Here is a 13,378-nt window from a genome sequence, read left to right as displayed (position 1 = left end):
TGCCTTGTCCAATTTTCTTCTCTGTTTACCTTTCACTCCCTTAACTACTTGCTTTCCGCCTCTTTTAATCTCATATCTCTCCTCCACCCTCTCTGCTTCTCTAAACCTCCTCCTGAACGTCCGATTCAAAAAAATTGATTTTTCATCCTCGTTTTCGAATTTCCATTCATTCTGAACTTTACTAACATCGTCAAAAGTGGGATTATCGCATCCTCCCGACATTCTTTTGGTTCGACGAATTGTACTCGAAGTGACGGAATATCGTGTGGAGGAAATATTCCCACCAGAGGAACAGATTTTGTCTTTAGAAACACTCACGTAGTATCGTTCACTCGAAACAAATGATTTAGAACTATTTCCCTCCTGATCCAATAGCAAGTGACACAACTTTTTCCTAATCAGATACTTCATTCTGTCGATAGATTTCTGCGAAAATGGCTCACAAATTGCTTTGAATATATTTTGCGCCCTCGCCACACTTTTTGGACACAACCATGAGTCGATGGAACCGATTTTCTTCGATCTTCCACAGCAGCATGACTTGATTTTTTGATGACAAGGTTTGGAATCGACATTCGATTCTAGATGGAGTCTTGAATTTCTAGTCCTTCGAGAAGTTCGTGATGATTTTATTAAAAATGGAATGTTTGGAGAAGATTTAATACAAGGAAGGTAATTCGAAAGTGATGCACTTCTTGGACAGGAAGAACTTTTTGATAATAGATTTAGATCGGAAGAGTCACATGGGAGTGGATAGATAGCTGCAAAAGAAAAATTTCTTTAAAGTTGATATTCTGGAAAAGAAGTAATTAGGAAAAGTAATCAATTTGGAATAAGTAAGCCTCTCGAATTAGGAGAATTAGAAATAGAAGTGCAATATAGCTTTTACGCCCGAGAAGCCAATGTCCCAAGGGTCTTAGATTGCTGCTATTTTTGTTCGACTCTGAAAATTGACGATACCCTTTTCCTGGTACTTTCGGATTGATACCCGGAAAAAGTGATCATCGTGTCCCAAAAATTCGATTTTTGTGGCTCAAATTTTAGCTTTCCGTTTTACGAGAGTATTTTTTTGTTTTTATTTTTATTTAAAAAATTATTAATTATTTTCTCTTTCTTCATCTTTTGCTCGTTCTTTACTTTTTCCTCTTTCTTCACCTATTCCTCGTGACAATTTTTCCAAAAATACACTCTCGTAAAACAGAAAACACAAATTTGGTCCAAAAAGAATTGAACTATTGGGAAAACTTGGGATAATTCAACAAGATTACTTGTTTAACACCCAATCATCATTTCGCCACCCCTCTAATTAACTTTAGCCATTCTTGGATAATAAAACGGAAACAAGTGGTGAACTTGTGCCAAATAAGATACTTTTCCAATTAGAAAAATTTCTTCAAATAACTCCCAAATGAAAAGGAAAACCCCTAGGTACCAAGTTTCATAAAATTTAAATAAATAAAAAATTTTGACGTAAAATGGTTAAGGAATATTATGTAGATATATAAAGAAGTAGTTTTCGAAAAAGTTACCTGTTTTAACTGGTGAATTATTCAGAGACATCAACTTCGGACAACAGGGACAAATTCCTCTTCTGCAGATATCATTAAATGGTTGCAATCCAGACCCATTTTCAAAAAAAGTTATATCAATGATAGATATGATCTTAGTGACATTGGTATGCAAAGAAGTGACCGAATTCTTGGATATTATGTTCAGATTGATGCAATTTCTGACCGGTTCTTTTTGGACAGCATTGATGCCCTTAGATAAAGTTTCTTTTGTCTCCCGTATGTTAATATTAACCCCTTCCGTCAGTAATCTCTGCTCCATTGTCTGTATAGAAACCGTTCTAAAATTTTGCTTTAAAATCCAGTCTCTGCTCATCAAACCCGACTGATAACTTAAATCTTCCATTTCCTCAAAAGCGTTTGCCTTACAATTTTCGTCAGTCTTCTTCAGAATTGGAATGCAAGTTTCCGTTTTTTGTAAAATTAAATTATTTTGAGTTTTAGGAATTTTTTCCTCTTGTTCAAAATTCGAGGACTCGAAATTTCTCTTAAATTTATTAGCAACTTCTGTAAATGGATTTTCGATTTTCAAATTTTGAGAAGATAGACTTTGCTTTTGATCTAAGCACAAGCATGAAAGAATATTTCTGTCCGGAATGTCGAAGTTTCCTCTACATGGACATTCGGAGTCACAACTTGGAATCACGTCTTCAGAATCTGTTACGATAACAAAAGTCGGTTTTTCCTCAGAATGTGGGAAAATATTGGCGGAAATTTTCTGATCCACTTTAGTCACGGAGGGGAACTTTTCAGTGCAGACGCATTGATCCATCTTTTGCAAACTTCTCCTCGGAGGAGGTTGTGGAATGTTTCGTTTTGCCGGTTGTGGAGCATTTGCTTTGGATAAAAAAGTAGACGAAACGTTCACCTTGATAAACGTGACATTCGTAGAAGTTTTATTGTAGGTTTTTGCGTTCAGGTGATTAGACTTTGGTATCATGCTCTTGGTGGCAAAGCATCTAGAGAGTTCGGTGGATCTTTGACTCGAAGGAGTCGTTGACCTTTTTCTAGATGTTATCGAACTTGATCGGATTTCGTGTTTTTCGTCTGGTACAGGAATGGAAGAACTTTTATTTACAGTGCTTGCTCTACTTGGTCTTGGTGTGTTCGTCTTTTGATTTGATTCCTTTTTCTGTGGGACAGGAATTTTAGAAACTGAACATTTGTTCGAAGAAGTACATTTCTTTGCAGTTTCCCTCTGTAAACAGGGAAACAATCTCCTTTGTTTTTCTTCTTTCTCCTTAAGTTTTGCTAAAGCCGGACAGCAAATGCGTCTTGGGATTTTGGACACTGTTTTTTCCCTTTTTTGAAGATTTTGAGTCAACTGGAGTTTTTGCTGCTCTTGACGATTTTGGTTCCCTGGACAACTATCATTTGAACAAACATTTTCAGGAACTGGACGGTTTTGCCGATTTTGAACAAAATGGGGTTTTAGCTGCTCTTGACGATTTTGGCTCGTTGAGCAACTATCATTTGTAAAGACATTATCAGGAACTGGACGATATTGTCCATTTTGGACAATCTGAGGTTTTTGCTGTTCTTGACGATTTTGGCTATCTGGACTATTGGCATTAATGCATAAATTCTCAAGAAGTAAACAATTTTGCCGATTTTGAGCAAACTGGGGTTTTTGCTGCTCTTGGTAATTTTGACCAACTGGACAACTATCATTTGTACAGACATTATCAGGAACTGGACGATATTGCCGATTTTGGACAATCTGGGGTTTTAGCTGTTCTTGACGATTTTGGCTAACTTCACTATTGACATTTATACATAAACTCTCAAGAAGTAGACGATTTTGTCGATTTTGATTAAAATGGGTTTTTTGATGCTCTTGATAATTTTGACCACCTGGACAACTATCATTTGTACAGATATTCTGAGGAACTGGACGATTTTGGTCAATCTGGGGTTTTTGTTGCTCTTGATAATTTTGACCACCTGGACAGCTATCATTAGTACAGACATTCTCAGAAACTGGACGATGTTCCCAATGTTGGGTAATCTGGAGTTTTTGCTGCTCTTGATGCTTTTGGCTAACTTCACTATTGGCATTTATACGTAAATTCTCAAGAACTGGACGATGTTGTCGATTTTGATCAATTTGGGGTTTTTGCTGCTCTTGACGATTTTTGCTATCTAAACTATTGCCATTTATACCTAAAGTCTCAAGAACTGGACGATTTTGACTAAACTGGAGTTTTTGCTCTTCTTCACAATTCTGACTATCTTGGGAACTTGCATTTGTACAAACATTCTCGGAAACTAAACGATTTTGCTGATTTTGATTTCCCGAATTATCAGGTATTTTCTCCTGATTCTGAACATTCCGATAATCTCCATTTTCTTTCTTTTGATCAACTGAGAATTCTGGAACTTTTTGAAGACTTTCTCCAGAACAGAGACATTCAGTTGTTTCAAAAGGAATTTTGTCTTCCGGAATTTCCACTGTTGGGTTTTCCGATTGTTCCACAGTAATTTCAACTTCTTCAGGTTTAATCTCATTTTGACTAGTGAATTTTTTGAGACACTCCGAGAGGGCCAGTAATTTCAGATCAATTTGAGAAAAACTGTACTTCGAAGAAGTCAGAAGTTCTTCGCAGGGACAAGACACATTCGGAGCTTCGGAAGTATTAACTTCAGGAGTTTCTAAAGAGAAAGTTTCTTGGATGAGTTTCCCTTGGATAATTTCGACCACATCTTCCAATTTAGGCTCAATATCCGTGTTCTCCAAGACTTCTGGTTGCTGAATATTTTTGGAAATAGAAACCGTGTCGGGTTCGGGAAGTGTTTCTGAAGAAATTTCCGGGAGATCAGGAGGAATTGCAACATCAGGAGGATCAGTTTTGTTGATCTCTTCTTCCTCCTCTTCTGACACGACAGATAGACAATTTTGTCGACAGTAATTAATACACTTTTGGGACAATTTCTTCCGATGAATGTTGTTTCTACTGATACTAGTCCTAAAATTGTTCGTTCCACAAAGTGGAACTCTTGCAGAAAAGAGGAGGGATTTCGAACCACGGAATTCTGCTAAAAGTGATTTTAGTTTTAAGCTGATGTAGACGGGACGAATTTCACAAATTAGACACAAATTGTTGATCGTGCCACCTAGAGAAATGGGAACAATTATTACTGCTGCTAGTACAGGGTTGCCACAAAAATTTTATTTTGTTATTCCCTGATTTCCCACACCAATTCTACTTTCCCTGACTTTTTCCTAAATTCCCTGACCTGTGGCAACCCTGTAGTAATTATTAATTACTAGTGATTCATTTACCATCTAGATTGATTAGGACATCATTGAGGCGAGAACAAACGTCGGAAATAGATTCATCGAATTCTTTTCTAACAGTCAAGAAGGAAGATACTGGGAAATCCTGATCGACTTTGTAGATATTCTTCATTAGATCACCAGGTTTGCAAGGCAATTTCAATTTTCCGCATCTTTTCGACTTGACAAGATCCACACACCCACAGGAGGATATCCGAACTTTTGCAATTGTCGTCCGTAAGTATACACCTTCCGAATTTGTTTTGTGAGATGACGAAGAAGATCCTCTCTGAAAATCTGAATCACTATCATTTTCCAATTCCTCATCCGATTTTTTCGGTACTTGAAAACTTTCCTGACTGACTTCTACAAGTAGATCGCTTGATGAATCATTACATTCCGATTCACATCTTGTACTAATTGGAATTAATTTGTTAATTCATTGATAATTAATCATTAAAAAACAATGAGAAGAATTCTACTGTTGGTATTATCGAAAGATGACAAAAAACCGAAGTGCAATTAAAATACTAGAAAAACAAAGGGAGGAAATGGGTAAGAAAGCAAAAGGGAAGAAAAGTAAGGTTAAAATAATGTTTACTATAACCAAGTGTCGAAAGTGTCGAAAGTGTCGAAACTTACGACTGGTCAATCCAGTAATTCTTTTCGCAAACGAAATTGCAAACATTGAGATGGGCGAGAGAATCTTTGTGGAAATCAAGAGCACGCAATTGACGTCCAATTCTATTTATCCTATTGTTCAATACGAGGGAATTGATGAAAGCCCCAAAGACACCTTCGTTGATCAAACACTTGATGGCTCGTGTAATAACATCTTGGACGACAATTCCCGCGGCCATGTGGTTTCCACAGTTCTCGTTTACTCGAGTGCTCCTCGCCTGTCCGATGCAATTCTTCAGGCATGGAAATTGCTCCTGAATTCGATCAGCATCCTCGCTGTAAATGAATCTTTCCAGCAGGGCGTAAATTCTCTCCTCGAGAGTCGAGACGAAAAAGGGTCTAATTTTCTCCAGATATGTTTCATAATGGCGTAATTTTATTCCCCCGGCTTCAAGAAACGCGCAATCACAAGTGTTTACCTGAGGCAATTAAACGTCATAAATGCTAGTCACATATTCCTGACATTTGTTTCACTATATTTATCCTGCATACTAATAAATAAATGTATCGAAAATTTTTACTTAACCCTAAAGTTTAATATTTTAAAGTGGAAGAAATATCTGTTTGACAAATCGAAATATTCTTGATCAATAAAAAAACTGATTTTGCGAAATAAAGCAAATTATTAAATTCGACAAAGTGTTGGAGATTAAGGTAACGTTACTTTTCTACTTTGAAGGAGACAATTACCAAGAATTCCTCTAGCTCGTTACAACAAATTGGCAATTTCTCTTTTGGCATGTCACGAAAATTTCTTTAAAAACGTCTCTTGTCCATTTTCACATTCTCATCATATTTTTACTTGAATCTTTCCTGTCAACGATCCATTTTTCCATTCGTGTGTTCCTTTCAGTTGTTGCCGATAAACTTCTGTCAATAATGAAGTTGGCAAATTATCAGAAACGAAGGAAAAAGTCAATTGAAACGGCGCGTCGTCTAAAAGGACATAAAACTTATTTTTTTCGAATAGCGTAGAAAATTTAACTTTAAATATTTATAAATATTTAATAATAATTAATATTAATAAATTAATAATTAATAATTTTATAAAGTTCTATATATTACGTATTATAATATTTTAAGATAATAAATAATATATTTAAATATTCTTCTTAAAATTCTTCAATAAAAGTTGTAATAAAAGTTGTCTGTTATATGACATCGGAAATAATTTTTAAAGAAGATTGACTATCAAGAAAAACAGTTAAAAAGAACTAAAATTTTTTTTAAAAGCATCTCGAAATTGACAATTTGATTACTTTAAGGAGCAAAAAATCGTTTTACTCGATTAAAGATGTAAAAAAAGTCGTTTATTTTATTGGCACAAAAATTCTATTTTTTTATTTCCATGACCTTTTACGATTTCCAAGTTCAATCATTCAAAACTACAATAATTTTGTTACATAAACATTTGAATAATTGTTATTCATTCTGTTCATAGGAATTAATATTTCTTAAATTTCAATTCCAAATCTAATTGAATTTTAAAAAATTATTATCGAAAAATTCTTTAAGATTTACATTTTTTTTAAATTATTTTAATACAATTTATTGAAGTGAATTTTTATTTTCACATATTCATTTGAAGAATTTTCATTAAAAATTTTGAGAAATTTATATTTAAGACAATTTTAATATTTATAAGTAGAAAAAAAGTTTTAGTCAGACAAAAAATATTATTTAAGTAGACAGAATTCGTTTTTAAAAGCCAAATACTAATTATAAGTAGAAAAATCCATTTTAGTCAGACATTTTAAGCAGAAAAAGTTAAATTTCTAATTTTAAGTAGAAAAATCCATTTTAGTCAGACATTACACATTTTAAGAGGAAAAAGTTAAATATTTCTACTTTTAAGTAGAAAAATCAATTTTAGTCAGACATTGTACATTTTAAAAAGAAAAAGATGAATATTTCTAATTTTAAGTAGAAGAATCCAATTTAGTCAGACATTGCACATTTTAAGGGGAAAAATTTTAATTTATAATTTTAAGTAGAAAAATACAATTTAGTCAGACATTACACATTTTAAGTAAAAAAAAGTTTAATTTTTAATTTTAAGTAGAAAAATTCACTTTAGTCAGACATTACACATTTTAAGAAGAAAAAGATGAATATTTCTAATTTTAAGTAGAAGAATCCACTTTAGTCAGACATTGCACATTTTAGGGAGAAAAATTTAAATTTCTTTTTGTTAGAAGATAACAAATTTAAGCTTGATAATTTTTTGTTTCTAAAAATTTTTATTTATCTGATTATTATAATAGAAATAAGAGAAGAAATAATCTAACAGAGAAAAGCAAATAATACTATGTAAACATTGCCGTAACAGTATGATAAAAAAACGTAATAAAAAAATAATTATTATCACTTTCTGAAAAATGCTACCAAAAGCCAGGAGATGTTGAAAAAAAAATTTAATCAAGTCAGTGTGTTAAAAAAATGACCTTCACCCCAATCTCCCATTTTCTTATCACCCCTTAAAATGGACCATTCCTTCCCTCTTGCTCGCAGCTAAGCCTAAGGGTCAAAAATCTTTGTTCGACTGTTTGCATTACACAAAGTATTGCCTGTCACAGAGATGCGGAGAAATCGCAGAATCCTTCTGGCAGTACATCACGTGTATGATATAGGTGGTTATGCTATGTCTCGGCGTCACGAGTATTGATCCGTAACTTGCCGAGGTTTTTGCTGCTGTGTGGGTGAATATGTATTCTCGAATGAGTACCCGACGTCTCACCCCGGAAATAGAGTCGTTCGGCTCCTTCTCAACCCCCCTCTGATCTTCACAATTCGTCTCCCCTCCCCCCTTCACAACTCGTCCTCTCTCTCAATTGAGCTCTTCTTCATAAAACTTTTTCAGTCTCCTCTCTTCAAATGCTCTTTTTTAATTTTCCCCTTTCATAAATTTGTCCCCCTTTCCCCTTTTCTCATGATTTTCACGCCTTCTAATGTACTCGGTCACTTTTTTTTAACATCAGTTTCTTATTGACTTAGAGAGACATTTTCACAAAGTGTTTTATTATCATTGGATTGATGTCTGTTTTGATGGAATTTCATCTCTCCCCATTTTTTTCATTCTAATGAATTTATAACGAGGGTTATTATTCTTCTATTATTGCTGGGGTGCTAAAGATATTTGTTGTCTTTATTCTGTTAAAAATAGGTTTCCGAATTAGAAACTGTATATTCCTTATTTCCTCCTCTTCAGTTTAAGTGAGTATTAAATCCTTAATCCAGGGAGATTAGTGCGAATTAGTTCGGAAATTGTTTGAAAATAATTCGAATGTGTTCTGTATTAGTTAGGATTTAGTGTCTACAGAAGATTTTTCTCTGGACAAAACATTTCTAAATGACTCCAAATCAAAAATTGCGATCTCTAACAGTTGGCATCGAAACAATTGATATAGCATTTTTGATACTGGCAAGTCTAGTTAAATCCTTTAATTTACTCCAATAATCTCCATAAAGGGTGCGTTTCTTTAACACCGAAAAGCATTTTTCCATTTCTGTACAGATACTTCCGGGCTAAGAAATAAAAGCCATTAACGAAAAGCTACATCGAGTAAATAGAGGTGCGTCTCTTTCATTAAGAAGTAAATGAACTACCGGATATATCTTTTAACCCAGTGACTTTCCCGGGTCAAGATGATTCACTTAAAAGGAAATTCTTGTATTCCAAAATCCGACTAACTCAAAATTTATAGACGAAAAATCAAAACAAAAAATCGCTTCAGTAAAATTAACCGAAATCGAATAGAATTGAAGAAAAAATCAATTTGACAAATAATGCAAATTCTGTTAGTTGAAAATTGCTATAATACTTAATTGAACAAATGTAAAAATTCTAAAAAGTAAAAAATCAACTGTAAAAATTAACAGACTTCGCACTCGATAATTAATTTCAATAAAAGTAACAAAAAGTAATAAATTAAATTTCTGTAACGATTTTTATTATTCATGGAAAAGAATTTAAATATTTATAAAAATAATTTAATTCTGGCGAACGAATTTATTACAATTTTTAAAATACATAACTGATTTCTTTCGAATAATATTATCCAAATTCTAATTTAAATAATTGAATTCCTGAGAAATTTTTATTATTCATAAAAAAAATTGAACTCTTAACAATTTTTTTAATAATTGAATTCTGTTTAAAAATTTTATAATAATATCAGATATTAAAAATCATTGAATTACGAAAAGTTTTTAAAAAGAATTTTTAGTCAGACATAACATATTTTAAGTCAAAAAAGTTTTTCTAATTTTAAGTAGAAAAATCCACTTTAGTCAGACATTACACATTTTAAGCAGAGAAATTAAAATTCCTAATTTTAAGTAAAAAAATCAATTTTAGTCGGACATTACACATTTTAAGCAGAAAAATTTCAAATTTTTAAGTAGAAAAATCCACACTAGTCAGACATTACACATTTTAAGTAAAAAAGTTAAATTTATAATTTTAAGTAGAGAAATCCATATTAGTCAGACATTACACATTTTGAATTAAAAAAATTTTAAATTCTAATTTTAAGTAAAAAAATCAATTTTAGTCAGACATTACACATTTTAAGCAGAAAAATTTCAAATTTTAAGTAGAACAATCCACAGTAGTCAGACATTACACATTTTTAGTAAAAAAGTTAAATTTCTAATTTTCAGTAGAAAAATTCACTTTAGTCAGACATTTACTCATTTTAATTTACTAGAAAAAGTTAAATTTCTAATTTTAAGTAGAAAAATCAATTTTAGTCAGACAATTAAACATTTTAAGTAAAAAAAGTTAAATTTCTAATTTTCAGTAGAAAAATTAATGACTTTAGTCAGACTTTACACATTTTAAATAAAGAGTTAAATTTCTAATTTTAAGTAGAAAAATTCACTTTAGTCAAACATTACACATTTTCAATAAAAAGAGTTAAATTTCTAACTTTGAGTAGAAAAATCCTACTTAGTCTGCCATTAGACATTTTAAGTGAAAAATTAAATTTCTAATTTTAAGTAGCAAAATTTACTTTAGTCAAACATTCCACATTTTAAGCGTAGAAATTAAAATTTTTAGTTTTAAGTAGAAAAATCCAATTTAGTCAGACATTGCACATTTTAAGCAGAGATATTTAAATTTCTAATTTTAAGTAGAAAAATCCAATTTAGTCAGACATTACATATTTTAATTAGAGAAATTGATATTTCTAATTTTAAGTAGAAAAATCAAGTTAAGTCAGACATTATACACTTTATGTAAAAAAGTTAAATTTCTAATTTTCAGTAGAAAAATCCACTTTAGTCAAACATTTACTCATTTTAATCAGAAAAACTTAAATTTCTAATTTTAAGTAGAATAATAAACTTTAGTCAGACATTACTTACATTACATTACATTAATTAAAAAATAATTAGATTTCACAAAGAATTATTTTAAAATTTTTGACAATAATTGTGTTGTATTTTATTAAATTTTTTTTTTAAATAATGGAATTCTTTTGCAAAATTTTATGAAAATACTAAATATTGAAAATAATTGAATATCGAATATTTTTTGAAAATAATTGAATTTAAAGTAGTGGAAATTCTCAAAAAAAAAACGGAAATAGTAGCTTTTAGTGGCTGAAATCTAAAAAAGTACCTTAATAGTAGCATATATAATGTAAAAAAGTAGTAAAATGGTAGGTTTTGGTAGATGAGTGCGCGGAGCCTGAATTAATGATAATTTTATTTTACGAAATACTGATTGAAAAATATTAAAAGTTTATTCATGCAACCCGGCACGGAATGTCAAACCAATTTTCTCATTTTCCATGATAACCTTCTCCTAATATAACGCAATGGACAAATTAGTTTTGTCCCTATTACCTTAAGTGTAACTTGATTAAAAATAATGCAGTTAAAAGTGTTTTATTCAATCATCTTCAAAAGGCAATTTTCAAAAATCAATCACAATCTTTTTTATAAAAATGATCAATATAGGAGATAATAGACTTCTATCAACAAACTTATATTCATTACATAGTTAAAAATTTTTCTAGATAAACTTTTTTCCCCTTTTCTTCAATATCGTTGATCAATTAAAAGCTGATCAACGACAAAATATATATTTTTGTAATTATTAACAGGGGCAAACAATATTTTTGCCCAAAAGGAAGATAATTATCAGTGTGTGTGGGTGATATTTGGGTATCGTCTCTGAAACGTCCTGCCTATCAAGATAATATACATTTGAGGTGGGAGGGGACTGGTCTCTTTGATCATCGCAACCCTGACTCAAAGCACATTACGTTTTACGACCTCGGTTCACTCCCCTCGTGAAAATGAGACTCTCATTCAACTAAAGCCACAACTTCAGCTTTAAACTGTTTTCCTAAACTGTGCTTCTGCTTCAGGCCGCCTCCAATGTATTTATGAGGTTTGTGCTCTACTTGGGCGAAAACTTTTCTTATATCGATTTCCCGAGGCTTTTTCATTCAGAGAAACATTTTAATACACAACACCAAAATGCTAGGAAGAGGAAAATTTTTAAAATAGACGCCCCAGGGCCCCAGGGGAACGATTTAACAGAAAATAGTCTTCTTCCACTTAGAACTAATACAAACATCCTAAAGTAACTTATTTTTTTATAGTTTAAACTCTAAAATAAGTCTCTATATATACTTTGAAATCCTTAAATATTAAAATAGATAGATTTTTGTAAAATAAACTTACTATCCAAAAGACCCCAAGTATTCTCTGAGGGTTAATAATCTATTTGTTAAATTGGAATAAAATTTACTTCCCTGAACATAAATTTTATTTTATAAATAATAAAACAAGTTCTTTGGGTCTCTAGAAAAAATAAAACAAAACGCTTGGGATTTTTATTGTGTAATGTAGAATTGTCTGAGATTAAAGGGATTTTATGAATTACAACGATTTGTTAAAAATCAACAGGTTTTACATTCACCCCCTGGGGGAATCGGCAGATCAATAGCATTTTAGAGATTTCAACTATTAACAAGATAAATTGACTTTAAACTACCGTAGAGGATTTGAAAAATTCTTGTCTTTTTGTTTGCCGATGGGGACTTTGAGCCTCATCCTGTTGACACTTTGGGCCTTTAGCTTCAAGGATGAAGACTGACTTTTTCACTAATTGAATGTTAGCACTGATCAGCTGATCTTTCTTCACAACCATTATTGTTGTGCCACCTGTTTGAGTCATCTTTCTAAATTCATTAGATTGTCTAGGGATCCTGTTCTATTTTCCAAAACACTTGTTATGATTTTTTGTCATCTTTATAATTTGATAAAATATTATTTGTTATTTAAAAATTACGATTTGTTGCTAAATATTATTTGTTATTATTATAATTTCTTTGTGGGATTCTATTATAAATTAATTGGACAACTAACATCGACTATAATATTGTAAATAATAAGTAGTTTTATTAATATTGACATTCTCATAATCTTACTATGGTCGTTAGTTAATAATAATATAATGAACTTGCTTGATTGTTAATTTACATTGATTTTAAGATTCGATGCCTAAATTAATGTTATTCTAAAAAAAACCCTAAAAAAAGTATTGCCAGGAACATTTACTTAAAATTTTTCTGCTTAGAATGTGATATGTCTGATTAAAGTTGATTTTTCTACTTAAAATTAGAAATATCAATTTCTCTGATTAAAATGTGTAATGTCTGACTAAAATTCATTTTTCTACTTAAAATTAGAAATTTAATTTTTCACATAAAATGTGTAATGTCTGACTAAAGTGGATTGTTCTACTTAAAATTAGAAATTATATTTTTCCCTTAAAATGTGTAATGTCTGACTAAAATGGATTTTTCTACTTAAAATTAGAAATTTAACTTTT

Source organism: Leptopilina heterotoma, unplaced genomic scaffold (assembly GCF_015476425.1).
Source record: "Leptopilina heterotoma isolate Lh14 unplaced genomic scaffold, ASM1547642v1 Lhet_191, whole genome shotgun sequence".
NCBI lineage: Eukaryota > Metazoa > Arthropoda > Insecta > Hymenoptera > Figitidae > Leptopilina > Leptopilina heterotoma.
The sequence above is the reverse complement of the archived record's forward strand: the minus strand, read 5'-3'. Positions refer to the sequence as shown.